The following is a 12,989-nucleotide window of genomic DNA, read 5'->3' as shown; positions in this document are numbered from 1 at the left end:
GACCTGGGGCAAGTCATTTCCCTGCCGTGTACCTTAGGTTCCCCATCGATAAAATGGTGGTATTGGTGTTGGCCTCCTTTGTAAAGGGCTTTGCAATCTTGGGTTGATAAGAGCCGAGTGGCACTGTGTTCTTTATGGTTATTCTCAGCCCATCTGAGCCAAATCTATTTTCTGCGAGTGGAAACCTGGCACTGGGGCCCCTGGTCACACTTCATGCACCAATTAGCAAATCACTCAGTAGGTTGGGTTTAACTCATAAGGCTCTGTGTGTGTGTGTGTGGGGGGGGAGAGCGGGGGAGAGCAGCCATGATTTGGGGGCCTTTTCTCCCAGTCCCTTCCTGTCCACAAGCTTTACCCCTGTTAGGAGACTGCTTTAAAACCAGTTCCTGCTGACCTGGGTGGAGGCACTGGGCCAGGTGTCCCTCTGTCACCTCAGTGGAGTGGCACCAGAAGTGAACTGGCACAGTTTGTCTGGTAAGTGTGGACCAGGCAGTGGGGTAGAATTATTTTCTAACTCTCTTACAATGGCTTTGCCTGGGGCAGGATTCTGTGGTGATTTAATGCCTAGCACTCATCCAGTTCTTTATAGGTCTCCAGGTACATTAGCCAAGGCCTTGTATCCTGTGCAGATAGGACAATAGGATTTTGCAGGAGGGACTTGCCTTGCCTCCCAGGGTAGGAGCTCAGATTGGAGTCAGGCATTGCAATGGGGTGTACTGGCCCTTTAAAACTGGTGTGGGAAATCTTCGGAGCTAGTACTAGCCCCTCCCAGATTAGCATGTGGAGAACGAGGTCATGGGATGGCAACTGGAAGCCAACCCAACCGGCTGCCTTTGTTCAGGGCCTGTGATGGGAACTTGGGAGTGAAGCTCCCTGCTTTCATCATTGCTGGGGGAATGCTGGGAATCACAAGGGAAATTGTGGGCCTCTGCAGCAGTGCATACTGGGAAAGGGCAGAGTGTATGGCTGGAAGTGATGAGTGCAGGGGAAGGAGAGAAACTCAGGCTCTCAAGGAAGGTAAGTGGCACTTCTATATATCTCTTGCAATACAAGGCTGAAGGGCATTCAGGGAAACAAAGGCAGCAAATTAAACCTACCTGAGGACACACTGTTTTACAGACTGCTCAGTTAACCTGTACAACTCACTGCCACAAGATCTCACTGAGGCCAAGAGCTGAGTGTGATTAAACAACATCCCACTGGGGAGGTTCTTGCAGCTCATCTCAGCGTCCAGGCCTCTCTTGAAATGCACTGTACAAAGGATACAAACCCTCCTGCTTCGGAACATAAACCAGCCTCTGACACAGCTAGGAACTTCCCCTGTGCTGAGTGAGTCCATAATTCTCCTCCCGGTGGTTCTCTGCACCTTCTGCTGAAGCGTCTGCTCCTGGCTACTGTCAGGGGCTGAACTAGATGGAGCCTGGGGCTGGCAGTTCCTGCCTTGCATTTTGATGAACAAACACTCCAAGCGGTAATTCCTGCTGCCTGGAGCCAGCGGTAGCAAAGGCCACACCGGTGACTCTCCTATAGCTGCACCTTAGGCTAGGGTTACCATATTTCAACAATCAAAAAAGAGGATGGGAGGAGCCCTGCCCTAGCCCCGCCCCTGCCCCTCCCACTCCCTCCCACTTCCCGCCCCCCTCAGAACCCCCAACCCTCCCCCCGCTCCTTGTCCCCTGACTGTCCCCTCCTGGGACCCCTGCCCCTAACTGCCCCCCAGGACTCCACCCCCTACCTAAGCCTCCCTGCTCCTTGTCCCCTGATTGCCCCCTCCTGAGACCCTCCGCTCATCCTAACTGGCACCCTAGGACTCTACCTGTCCCCTGACTGCCCCCATCCTTATCCACACCCCCAGACAGACCCCCGGGACTCCCACACCCCATCCAACCACTCCCCACCCCCTGACAGCCCCCCCCCCAGAACTCCCGACCCATCTAAACCCCTCTGCTCCATGTCCCCTGCCTGCTCCGATCCCTCTCCCCACCCTTGTCCCTTGACAGCCCCCCCCAGAACTCCCAACCCCCCCCTCCTTGTCCCCCGACTACCCCTCCTGGGACCCCTGCTCGTAACTGCCCTCCAGAACCCCACCCCCTACCTAAGCCTCCCTGTTCCTTGTCCCGTGACTGCCCCCTCCTGAGACCCTACCCCCTACCTGTACCCTGACTGCCCAAAACCTTATCCACACCCCCACCCCTAGACAGCACCCCCCCCCCCAGAACTCCTGACCCATCCAACCCTCCCCCTGTCTCTTGACTGCTCCCTCCAGAACCCAACCTGCCCCTTCTCCAACCCCCTGGTCCCCTTACCGTGCTGCTCAGAACAGCATGTCGGGCTCCACGTGGAGCCCGACACGCTGCCGTGCTCCCCAGCAGAGCACACAGCCCGGTTCCCGCCCCCGCAGAGTGGCGCGCTGGGCAGCGGGGGGGGGGGAGCAGGGGGAGGAGCTCTAGACTGCCGGAGGCCCGTTGCGAACGTCCGCGATCTGCGAATGCAGGGAGAGGGAGTGGGAGGAGGGGAGTGATCTCAAGCAGCAGGGGAGAGGAGGGGGAAGCAGAGGAGGGGCTCTGGCTGCCAGAGCCCCGTGCGAGTGGCACGATCCGGCCGGCTGCCCTGTCAGCCGCGCGCGCTCTGCATGGGGGGGAAATCCGGACATTTACAAATTCCCCCAGGACGCTATTTTTAACTCAGAAAAGCCGGACATGTCCGGGAGAATCCGGATGAATGGTAACCCTACCTTAGGCAGACCTGGTGCAAGTTCTAGGGTAGCAACACTCTGAGACTTCCTGGTGGGAAGGCTGGACCCAGTTTCTAAGGACATCTGCTTTCGGGGGGTGGGGGGGTTAATCCTTGTCTGGCATATTTATGCAACAAATGACTCACCCACCCAAAAAACAACCCCGTCAAAACTGACAAGTGAAGGAAAAACAAGACAATTTGGTAAATATGTCAAACCCAACCAACCCTCATCTCTCCAGTGCTGAAGTGAAATGCATGTAATAGTCTGGTTTGGAAGCTGCCTCCTGATCCCCTCAAAGGAAATCTTTAGATTCCCCTGCTTGGCAGTGGGTGGTGCCTTTCCCTAAAAGATGGGAATTCGGTCTGAGGCCAGGTGTGCCTTCTGTCCTCAGATACCCTCAGTCTAACATTGCTCAGGTGTCACTGAGGGCAGAATTCAGTCTTTAAACTGCTGAGCTTCAATCAGAAGACCTTGATAATCACTCTAGCCAGGAAACTGCTAATGAGCCTGTAATAACTTTGCATTTTCCAATCTCTGGTACATCTGGGCTTGTCTTGCTGCCTTGTGGCTTGTTTACAATTATGAAAAGCAAAAGAAAAAAGAGAAAAATTACAGAATTAGACCATAATATGTAGGGAATTATGGTCTAATCCTGTAATGTTTCTTGCTTTCCTAATTATTGCCTGCATGTGCAGTTTTAAACTGAGGTCTTAAAATACCCTCTGAAAAGCTAGCTCCAAGCATCAGTAAGGCTTTCAGTGCCATGAAAGGATCAAACTAGATTACTAACCAGCAGCTGGGGGAGTTCTCTGAATATATTGCCTCCTCAAAGCCACATTCTTGGAGGCTTATGCTGGGCAGTTATGCCTAGACAAGCTTCACTGCCTGCATCCTAAGGTACAGAGACTGTGGGAAGGGCAATAGAGAATGAGCCCCAACATCAATGAAGAGGGCCCAGGCTCTCTCGAGGATACAGAGACACCAAAGCAGCAAGGATTGAGAGGGAAGATGAACCTGGGTTTGTGGATGTAGCATATGCACAGAACTGTTACTGATCGGTGATGTCGATTTCTGTTGGTGGTGCTTGGGGGAAAGGGACGTGTTTATATTTTATATCAGACTTGGAGCTGAACTGAGATTTAACAACCTTGGACATATGGAACACCTGGGAGGGCAGCACATTCTCCATCCTGATTGGCCTGTGTTCCTGGAAAGGGTTTGACAGTGGTACTCAGAAATCTTTTGGCAAATGCAAGACTCTGATATTAGGAATTAACTCACCTGTGGTTCTTTGGTTTGAGGTATTCCTGGTAATGTCAAAATACCAGGAGGCGCAGCCCTTTAATAATGGCAGCTGAAATGCTGCTTGTAAGGAAAGGGACATATTCTTTAGAGATCCTAATTGCAACAGATCCCTGCTCTTGGGCCTAGGCTCTTGCACATGGCCGGTGCAGGTCCCCCACACTGTGGTTCCGGGGTGGGGTGGGGGAGGTGGTTGGCAGCTGGGGTCTCACAGTAGTTCTTGCCGTGGAACATTGGTGCCCCCTGTTGCTCCAGCAGCCTGACCTTGTCAGGGAAATTGCTTCCCCAGGATCGCTGTATTGGCTACCACTGGCCCCAGGGCTACTGGGCTCAGCTTGAACCATGTAGTTTCTTCTTATCTCTTATTAGCAAAATTGTTCTTCACTAATCCTCTGGCGCTTCCAGTTTCTAAGCTGAGCCTGTGGGTGTTTGGTGCTGGTGGTGGTGGTGCGCTCACTAGGATGGTGTTGGGTGCTGTAGAAAACCCTAGGGGTCCATGCCTCAAGGCCTTTCTTGCATTGAGAGCTTTGGTTCCAGTTGGCCCAGGATCTGACACCATCTACTGGCTTGAAAGCTCAGCTCCCTGAGCTGTGGGCTCCTGCTGTGTGGCTAAACCTGGCTCAGTTCAGCAGCTCCACTTCGCTGTGTTTACATGTGGAGTGGTTTCTTTGCAAACAAAAGGGCTATTGAGCCTGGAGCACAGTCACGAGCTGGGGAGCTACAGTAGGATGCAGGCTGTTCCTCCTTTGCCAGCCCCCAGTCAGCCAACGCTTCTGCCTGCTAAAAACACCTCATGAAAAAGCCTCCCTTTTGCAGCTCCGCTTCCATGCTCTGCAGTGAGGTGCCATCCGCCCTGCCGGGTCACACAGTGTGGGAGCAGCTTGGTGCCCCAGGGCACAGGTCGTGCCTTGGCAGCTGGCACACTGATCTGCCAACTCCATGGGTCTTTCCCGTAGATTACAAGTTCTCTAACCTGTTTATGGGTCCCCAGGGGAAATCTGTGCGTGCCTCAAGGGGACTCTCCACCTGAGCGGTCCATTACCCCACCTCCTGTGGAAGGGCAACCAATCAGGGTCCCTGTACTTGCCTCTTCCTTCAGCAGATGAGGCAGTCCATTACCCCACCTCCTCCTCCTCTCTGTACACAAAGGGCTGGAAGCACTGGGCCCCCATTCGGATTCCCATCTCCTCCATGGCTGCGTACTTGGGTTTGTGGGGTTGCCGATTTGTTACTCTGCCGTTAATAGGGTGACCAGACAGCAAGTGAGAAAAATCGGGACAGGGGTTGGGGGGTAATAGGAGCCTATATAAGAAAAAGACCCAAAAATCGGGACTGTCCCTATAAAATCGGGACATCTGGTCACCCTAGCCGTTAATTGTTTTTTATCAAACTTTTTTTCTAATTTTCACGAAGTTGTTCAGCCCAAACCCTGCCTGCATCGGCCAGTGTGTGCTCTGCAGTGGCCTTCTCAGCGTCAGTCTGGAGATGCAAATCCAGGGTCCACATCGCAACACCCCCATCTTACACAGAACTGAGAGACCAATTCCCAGCCTTTGTGCCAGGAGTGGGGCCCATCTCCATTGCCCATTTCAAACATTTTCAACAGGCTCCTCTGTGACCCTTCCGCTTGGAAGGAGCATCCCACTTACCGTCCTCCAAACCCCTCCATCAAACTCCACTCTGCCATGGCCTCCGAGAAACCCAACGGGTTAGGCAGCCAGTGTGCTGAGACCTTTGTATCAAATGCTGACCAGTATTGTCTCACTGTTTCCTTGTGCTCCCTATCATGCTTCCCCAGGAGTATCCAGGGCTTTGAGATACCTGGCTACCACCTACCATTAGCGTGAGGAGGCCATAGGCCAGCTCCCCAACTCCACCTGCCATGGCAACACAAGTAATGCCCTCTAGGCCTACACAGGCCCTGCTCTCTCTCTCTCCAGGTTAGCGGTGGGCACACACCAACCCCCGAGCATCTCCCTGGAATGTCCAGCCTCTGATCCACTGGCCCCTCGCAGGATTCACCGATGCACTGCTCCCAAAGAAGCCGTGTACCCCAGCTTACCAGTCCCACCTCAGATCACCATGCTGCTTCACACCTAGCACTTAGATATGATTATAGTGAAAACAGGTACAGGTTTTATTTAACAAAGGCTAGAGATTCAAGTGACAGCAAGTAGAATTATTAGAATATTCTGGTTATATATAAAATCATAACGCATTCTTGAACCTAGATGTACTTAGCTAGTTACTGTCATGCCTTACAGAGCAAAGCTCTTCCTGCATTTTACAGCTAGTGCTGGCTGTGATCTTCTGTTCATAGGATGTCATGCTGTCAGCTTGCCTCCCATGTGAAAGATCCAAGGTGTCTCTCTGACCCTCAGCTATACCCCCACAATCCATTCTCTTCCAATAAGGCCTTGGCTACACTGGCGGTGTACAGCGCTGCAACTTGCTGCGCTCAGGGGTGTGAAAAAACACCCCCCTGAGTGCAGCGAGTACAGCACTGTAAAGCGCCAGTGTAATCAGAGCCTGCAGCACTGCACGCTCGCTCGCAGTGCTGCAAGCTATTCCCCTCGGAGAGGTGGAGTACATACAGCGCTGTGAGAGCTCTCTCGCAGCGCTGGCTGCGCGACTACACTCGCGCTTCACAGCGCTGCCGCGGCAGCGCTGTGAAGTCCCAAGTGTAGCCAAGGCCAAAGTTTCCTTTCATGAAGATTTCACAATCTCTTGATTGGCATTTGGTTCAGTAGGTGAACAGGCATTCATCAGGAGGCCCCCAATACACACCTGACCAGAAACAGAGATAAGCATCTGTCACTTCCTGCCTGTAACAAACATGTCTGAGGTTTGTCACCTTCTCATGACCTGCCTCACCTCCCAGATTTTAAGAACAATTTTCAGTACGGTTATCTAACTCCTTAAACATTATCCATACACACATTTTGCAATGATTATGATGACCAGTGGGCTCTTGGGGAGAGAGAGAGACCTCTTAGTGAATTATTGTGTATATGTCTGACCTAGGGATCCCTGTAGAATCCAGTGCATCCCCTGTGCCCACTGCCACTTGGCATCAAGAGATCCCTGGGTCGCACTCTCCCCTTTGTCTGCTGTATCCATCTGCTTGTTGTCTTACACTTAGGGCATGTCTACACTGGCAGAGTTACAGCGCTAGGAGTTTCAGCGCTGCTCAGAGAGCGTTGAAGGGAAACCGCTGTTGTGTGTTCACACTGTCAGCTGCCTGCGCAATAGCATGTTCACACTTGCGGCACTTGCAGCGGTATTCGGAGCGGTGCACTCTGGGCAGCTATCCCACAGAGCATCTCTTTCTCTTCTGCTGCTAAGAGTTGTGGGAAGGCAGAGGGGGTCGCAGGGCATCCTGTATCCTGTCCCAATGCTCCGTGATGCATTGCCTCGCATCCCAGCAATCCCTGTGCTTCCGTCCACATATGGCGCCATCTTTCAACGGTTTGTGTACTGCGCGCCCTGCCTCTTCAGGCTGCAGGAATGGATCCCGAACTGTTGACCAGTATGCTGCTTGCTCTGACCAACACGTCACAAGTGGCAGTGGAGTTATTCCTTAAACTACAAAGGCAAGAGGAGTGTGACATTGATCTCACCACATGTAGTAGCTATGACACGAGATTGCTTGTGGTCTCAGGAAACAAGCACTGAGTGGTGGGATCACATCGTGAGGCACGTCTGGGATGACGACTGGTGGCTGCAGAACTTTCGGATGAGGAAAGCCACATTCATGGGACTGTGTGATGAGCTCACCCCAGTCCTGCAATGCAAGGACTGGAAAATGAGAGCTGCCCTGCCGTTGGAGAAGTGCATGGAGATTGCACTGTGGAAGCTGGCTACTCCAGCCTGCTACTGATCGGTTGCTAACCAGTTCGGAGTGGGAAAGTCGACCGTTGGACTCGTGTTGATGGAAGTCTGCAGGGCCATTAATCGCATTCTGCTCTGAAAGACCATGACTCTGGGCAACGTCCGTGACATTGTAGATGGCTTTGCACAAATGGACTTCCCTAACTACGGAGGGGCGATAGATGGCACGCATATTCCAATTCTGGCACCAGACCACCTAGCCACTGAGTACATTAATCACAAGGGGTATTTCTCATTGATTCTCCAGGCGCTTGTGGATCACCGTGGGCGTTTCACAGACATTAATGCAGACTGGTCCGGAAAGGTGCATGACACACGCATCTTTCAGAGCACTGGCTTGTTCAGGAAGCTGCAAGCAGGGACTTTATTCCAGGATCAGAAGATCACCGTAGGGGAAGTCGAAATGCCCATTGTGATCCCGGGAGACCCAGTCTACCCCTTAATGCCGTGGCTTATGAAGCCATACACGGGGCAACTTGACAGCAGCAAGGAGCGGTTCAACAACAGGCTGAGCAAGTGCAGAATGACTGTTGAATGTGCTTTTGGCCGTTTAAAAGCCTGATGGCGCTGCCTCTATGGGAAGCTGGACCTGACCAATGACAATATTCTTATACTTATAGCCGCGTGCTGTACGTTCCATAATATTTGTGAAGGGAACGGTGAAAGCTTCACTCAGGGCTGGACTGCAGAGGCTCAGCGCCTGGAGGCTGAGTTTGAACAGCCAGAGACCAGGGCTATTAGAGGGACCCAGCGTGGGGCCATAAGGATAAGGGATACCTTGAGGCAGCAATTTGAAGCTGAAAGCCACTAATATTTGTTGCTATGCTCAGGAGTGCAGTGCTTGTAATGCTAGGAGGTGATTGGTGCAGACGATGCAATATGTGGGTTTAACATAATTGTATGTTGTTTTGCAGGGTGCTTTTTGCTTTCAATTAATAGAAAAAAGATTGCTTTCAAACCAACACAATTATTTTATTAAAAAAACAACTGGAGAAGAGAGGCAAACCAAAAAAAACGTCATCAGTGAGGGGGATGGGGGAAGGGAAGGTCCCAGGAGGAGGAGGGGTCCCAGGACGGCTAAAGATTTGTGTATATGCAGGGATCATATCCAACCTTGTCCTTTGGAGTACAATGCAGCGGGTGCTGTACTTCAGCAGAGCCAAACTGCAGATGGATGGGTGTTGAGTGCAGTGGGTAGTGGGAGTCCACAGTGCTGGACTGTGACGGGGGAGGAGAGGAATGCTGCGGGTATAGAGTGGAGCCAGGAGGTTGATAAGAGTGTGTTGGCAGTGTCTGGGGGGGCACATAGGAAAGAGTTTTGCGACAGCGGCTGCAGGGGAGGGCGGACACGGAACTACTCAGTTTGAAGAGCTAGTATTGCCTGGAGCGTGTCTGCTTGGTGCTCCATAACCTTTAAGAGCTGCTCCGTGGCTTCATTCTGGCGTGCCGCATTCTCCTTTCAGTCCCTCTTCTCGCTGTCCCACCGCTCCTTCAATTCCTGTTTCTCGGCGGCGGAGTGCATCATAACATCACACAGAAAGTCCTCCTTAGTTCTTCTTGGCCACTCTCTAATTCTGCGCAGCCGTTCAGCCATTGGTACCAAAGAGGGAGGCTGGGCTCCCAAGGTCAACTCTGTGAAGTTTAAATGCAACATATTACAGAAACAGTACTGTTTGCAACACAGAGAACACTGATTCAGTGATTTAAAACACAGACAATACTCACATACCTGTCACTAACTGGCTGACCCCAGGCAAGCACATATGATCCACAAGACCCCCAAAGTGGTGAGTAGCCGCAGGGTCAGGGTAAATCAGTCTTCCCGGACCCTGCTGTACACTGGGCATGTGGCTCTTGGGGAGAGCCAGCACTGTAGGGGGGGGCCTGATAATCATTCCTATCCCCACACTTTCCACAGGATGTGATCATTATGGAAGATATCTCGCTGCTGAGGTTCAGCAGGGAATCAAGGGAGGGTCTTCTCCAAGACTGTGGCTTCCGCCTTGGCCCCTGTGCAGCTTGCCTGTGTGCAGCAATGATCCTTTCCCTCCACCCCCCCCCGCCCGTGACGGCACAGTGGTGCGGGAAAGTTACCGTTAATGGGGCAAGAAACAAAGCAGCTCTGCCGAAGAACCTGTGGCAGTGGATTGCTCAGTATCTCTATGAGAGTTTCCTGGGCAATCCTCTGAGGGAGATTCCCGTGAAGTGAGGGAGTCAATCAACAGCCTGTTCCGCCGCTCAGACGAGGCATGCGGTGGGAGACAAGCCTGGTTTCTGCAACCCTCTTTCCCCCAACAACTCGCTTCAGCGATTCCCAAAATCAAATCCACTTACCAGGGGCCTCCCCTCCTGTTTGCGCTTCGCCAAGATCCAACAGCTGTGACTGGCTAGCCTCTTCCGGGGTAGAAAAGAGCTCCTGGCTGCATGCCTCTCTGACCTCCAAGTCATCCTCTGCCTCTGGGTTCGCCTCCCTGTCCACATCCTCATCCAAGATTTCTTCCTCCTGGCTCAGTCCACCCTCAACTGACACACGAGCCACCGAAGTATCCACAGTGCTCTTCGCAGTGGATGTGGGGTGGCCTCCGAGTATCGCATCCAGCTCTTCGTAGAACCGGCAGCTCGTGGGCACAGCACTGGAGCAGCGGTATGCCTCCCACACCTTGTGGTAGGCATTCCGCAGCTCCTTCACTTTGACCCTGCGCTGCAATGTGTCCCGGTCATGGCCCCTTTCTGTGATGCATCATGAAATCTGTCCATAGGTATCATAATTCCTACAGCTGGAGTGCAGCTGTGACAGCACTGCCTCCTCTCCCCAAATGCTGATGAGGTCCAGCAGCTCGGTATTGCTCCAAGCAGGGGATCGCCTGGTGCGTGGAGCAGGCATGGCCACCTGGAAAGATGTGCTGACACCACTGCACGCATCACCAAGCGAACAAGAAGGGGACTTTCAAAATTCCAAAGGAATTTACGGAGTGGGGATGATGGTTGGTCACCTGAGGGCAGGGCAGTAGAGTTCAAACCGATGGCCAGAGAGGTGAGAACAGGCATTGTGAAACACCTCCCGGAGGCTAATCGTAGCACTGTAATTGACCACGGTGTCTACACTGGCACCGCGGTGCTGTAGCCCCGGCGCAGAAAGCTCTACGCCTCTCATTGGGGTGGTTTTTTTTAAAGCACTACAACTGTGCAGTTTCTGTGCACTAAGTGGCTTGGCAGTGTGTACACCTCGGGAGTTACAGCGCAGAAAGCTGCTTTACTGCACAGAAACATGCCAGTGTAAACAGGGCATTAGATTGTAAGCGTCTTGGGGCAGGACTTGAGGTCTTTAAACCACGATTTGAGGACTTCAATAACTCAGGCATAGGTTAGGGGTTTGTTACAGGAGTGGGTGGGTGAGATTCTGTGGCCTGCGTTGTGCAGGAGGTCAGACTAGATGATCATAATGGTCCCTTCTGACCTTAAAGTCTATGAGGACTGTCTCTTTGCTGTACATTTGTTGTACACCTAGCACAATGGGGCCCTGACCTCTAGGTGCTTCTTTAATGCAAATAATCAGTGATAATACAACTGGTGTTAATTGGCTGTCTTGTTGGCAGTAAGCTCATTTGGAACAACTCCTTTCACGCCTAGCTTGGTGTGGTCTCTCCAGTTTGGAACCAGGGCACATTGTTGGGAGTTGGTCTGCGGAAAGCTTGCACCGCAAAGGATCACTCCTGTTTCCACTGGTGTCAAACCAGCACACTTAGGGTATGTCTACACTGCCCACGCTACAGCACGGCCGTGACATGGGCAGTGTAGTCACACTTTATTGCTGGGGAAGTGCTCTCCCAGCGTTTAAAAAACCCCACCCTGAACGAGCAATGGGAGCCCAGCTCCCGGCGATAAAGCGCTGTCTATACCGGTGCTTTTCAGTGCTAAAACTTTTGTCACTCGGGGGGTGTTTTTTCACACCCCTAAACGACTAAAGTTTTAGTGCTGAAAGTGGCAGTGTAGACACAGCCTTAGGAGCTGTTTGGCTGCTAGAAGTACTGGGTAGAGTGGGTGCTGGTATTATGCAGGGCTTTGGGATAGTGGCACAGGGAGCTGTGTGAGCAGATGGTGGGTACATGACAGCATAGGCACCGACTCCGTGGGTGCTCTGGGGCTGGAGCACCCACAGGGAAAAATTAGTGGGTGCTCTGCACCCACCGGCAGCCAAGCTCCCCCCGCCCCCTCCTCCCCCTCCCGAGCGTGCTGCGTCCCCGCTCCTCCGCCTACCTCCCAGCGCTTCCCGCCACCAAACAGCTGTTTGATGGCACTTAGGACTTTCCAGGAGGAAGGGAGGGGGGAAGAGCGGGGACGCGGCATGCTCAGGGGAGGAGGTGGAGAAGAGGCGGGGCAGGACTTGGGGGAAGGGTTGGAATGGGGCAGGGCGAGGGTAGTGCAGGGGTGGGGGTGGGATCAAGCACCCACCGGGAACAGTGGAAGTGGGTGCCTATGTATGGCAGGTGGATCTAGGTGCTGCAGGGTGTTGGATGCGTTGGCTGGAGCCTTGGGAGGAGGGAGCCAGTGCTGGTTGGGCTTGGTTGGTAGGTAGTGGTCAGCAGCACATAGGATTGAGCGTTGGGCAACTCCTGTCTGCATTTGATGCTGGGTAGTATGAGAAGCCCATTGGTAAATATGGCTGGTGCTGGGGATGTGCACAATGGTGGAACGTGTGGCTGGCACTGATGTGTGGGTCGAGTGGTACCAGAGCCTGCTGGTAGCAGGAGGCTGGTGATGTGTGCGTACCGGGTGCTGGGCGACAGGTGGGAAGTGGCACACAGTGGTTGGTGGCTGGCAGTGGGTGAGGACACGAGGTGAATTGTGGGTGCCTGGCACAGCAGGTGGTAAGAGGCCCTGGCTTCAGGGAGGTAGGGCAGGTGGCACTGCATGACATGGTAATTGGCTGGGGGTGCAGTAGGCAGGGCCGGCTTTAGGAACTGCGGGGCCCGATTCGAATACCCGGCGGCAGTCTGGGTCTTCGGCGGCACTTCGGCGGCGGGGGGTCCTTCACTCGCTCCGGGTCTTCCGTGGCACC

This window comes from Emys orbicularis, chromosome 8, assembly GCF_028017835.1.
Source record: "Emys orbicularis isolate rEmyOrb1 chromosome 8, rEmyOrb1.hap1, whole genome shotgun sequence".
NCBI lineage: Eukaryota > Metazoa > Chordata > Testudines > Emydidae > Emys > Emys orbicularis.
Note: the sequence above shows the minus strand (reverse complement) of the source record.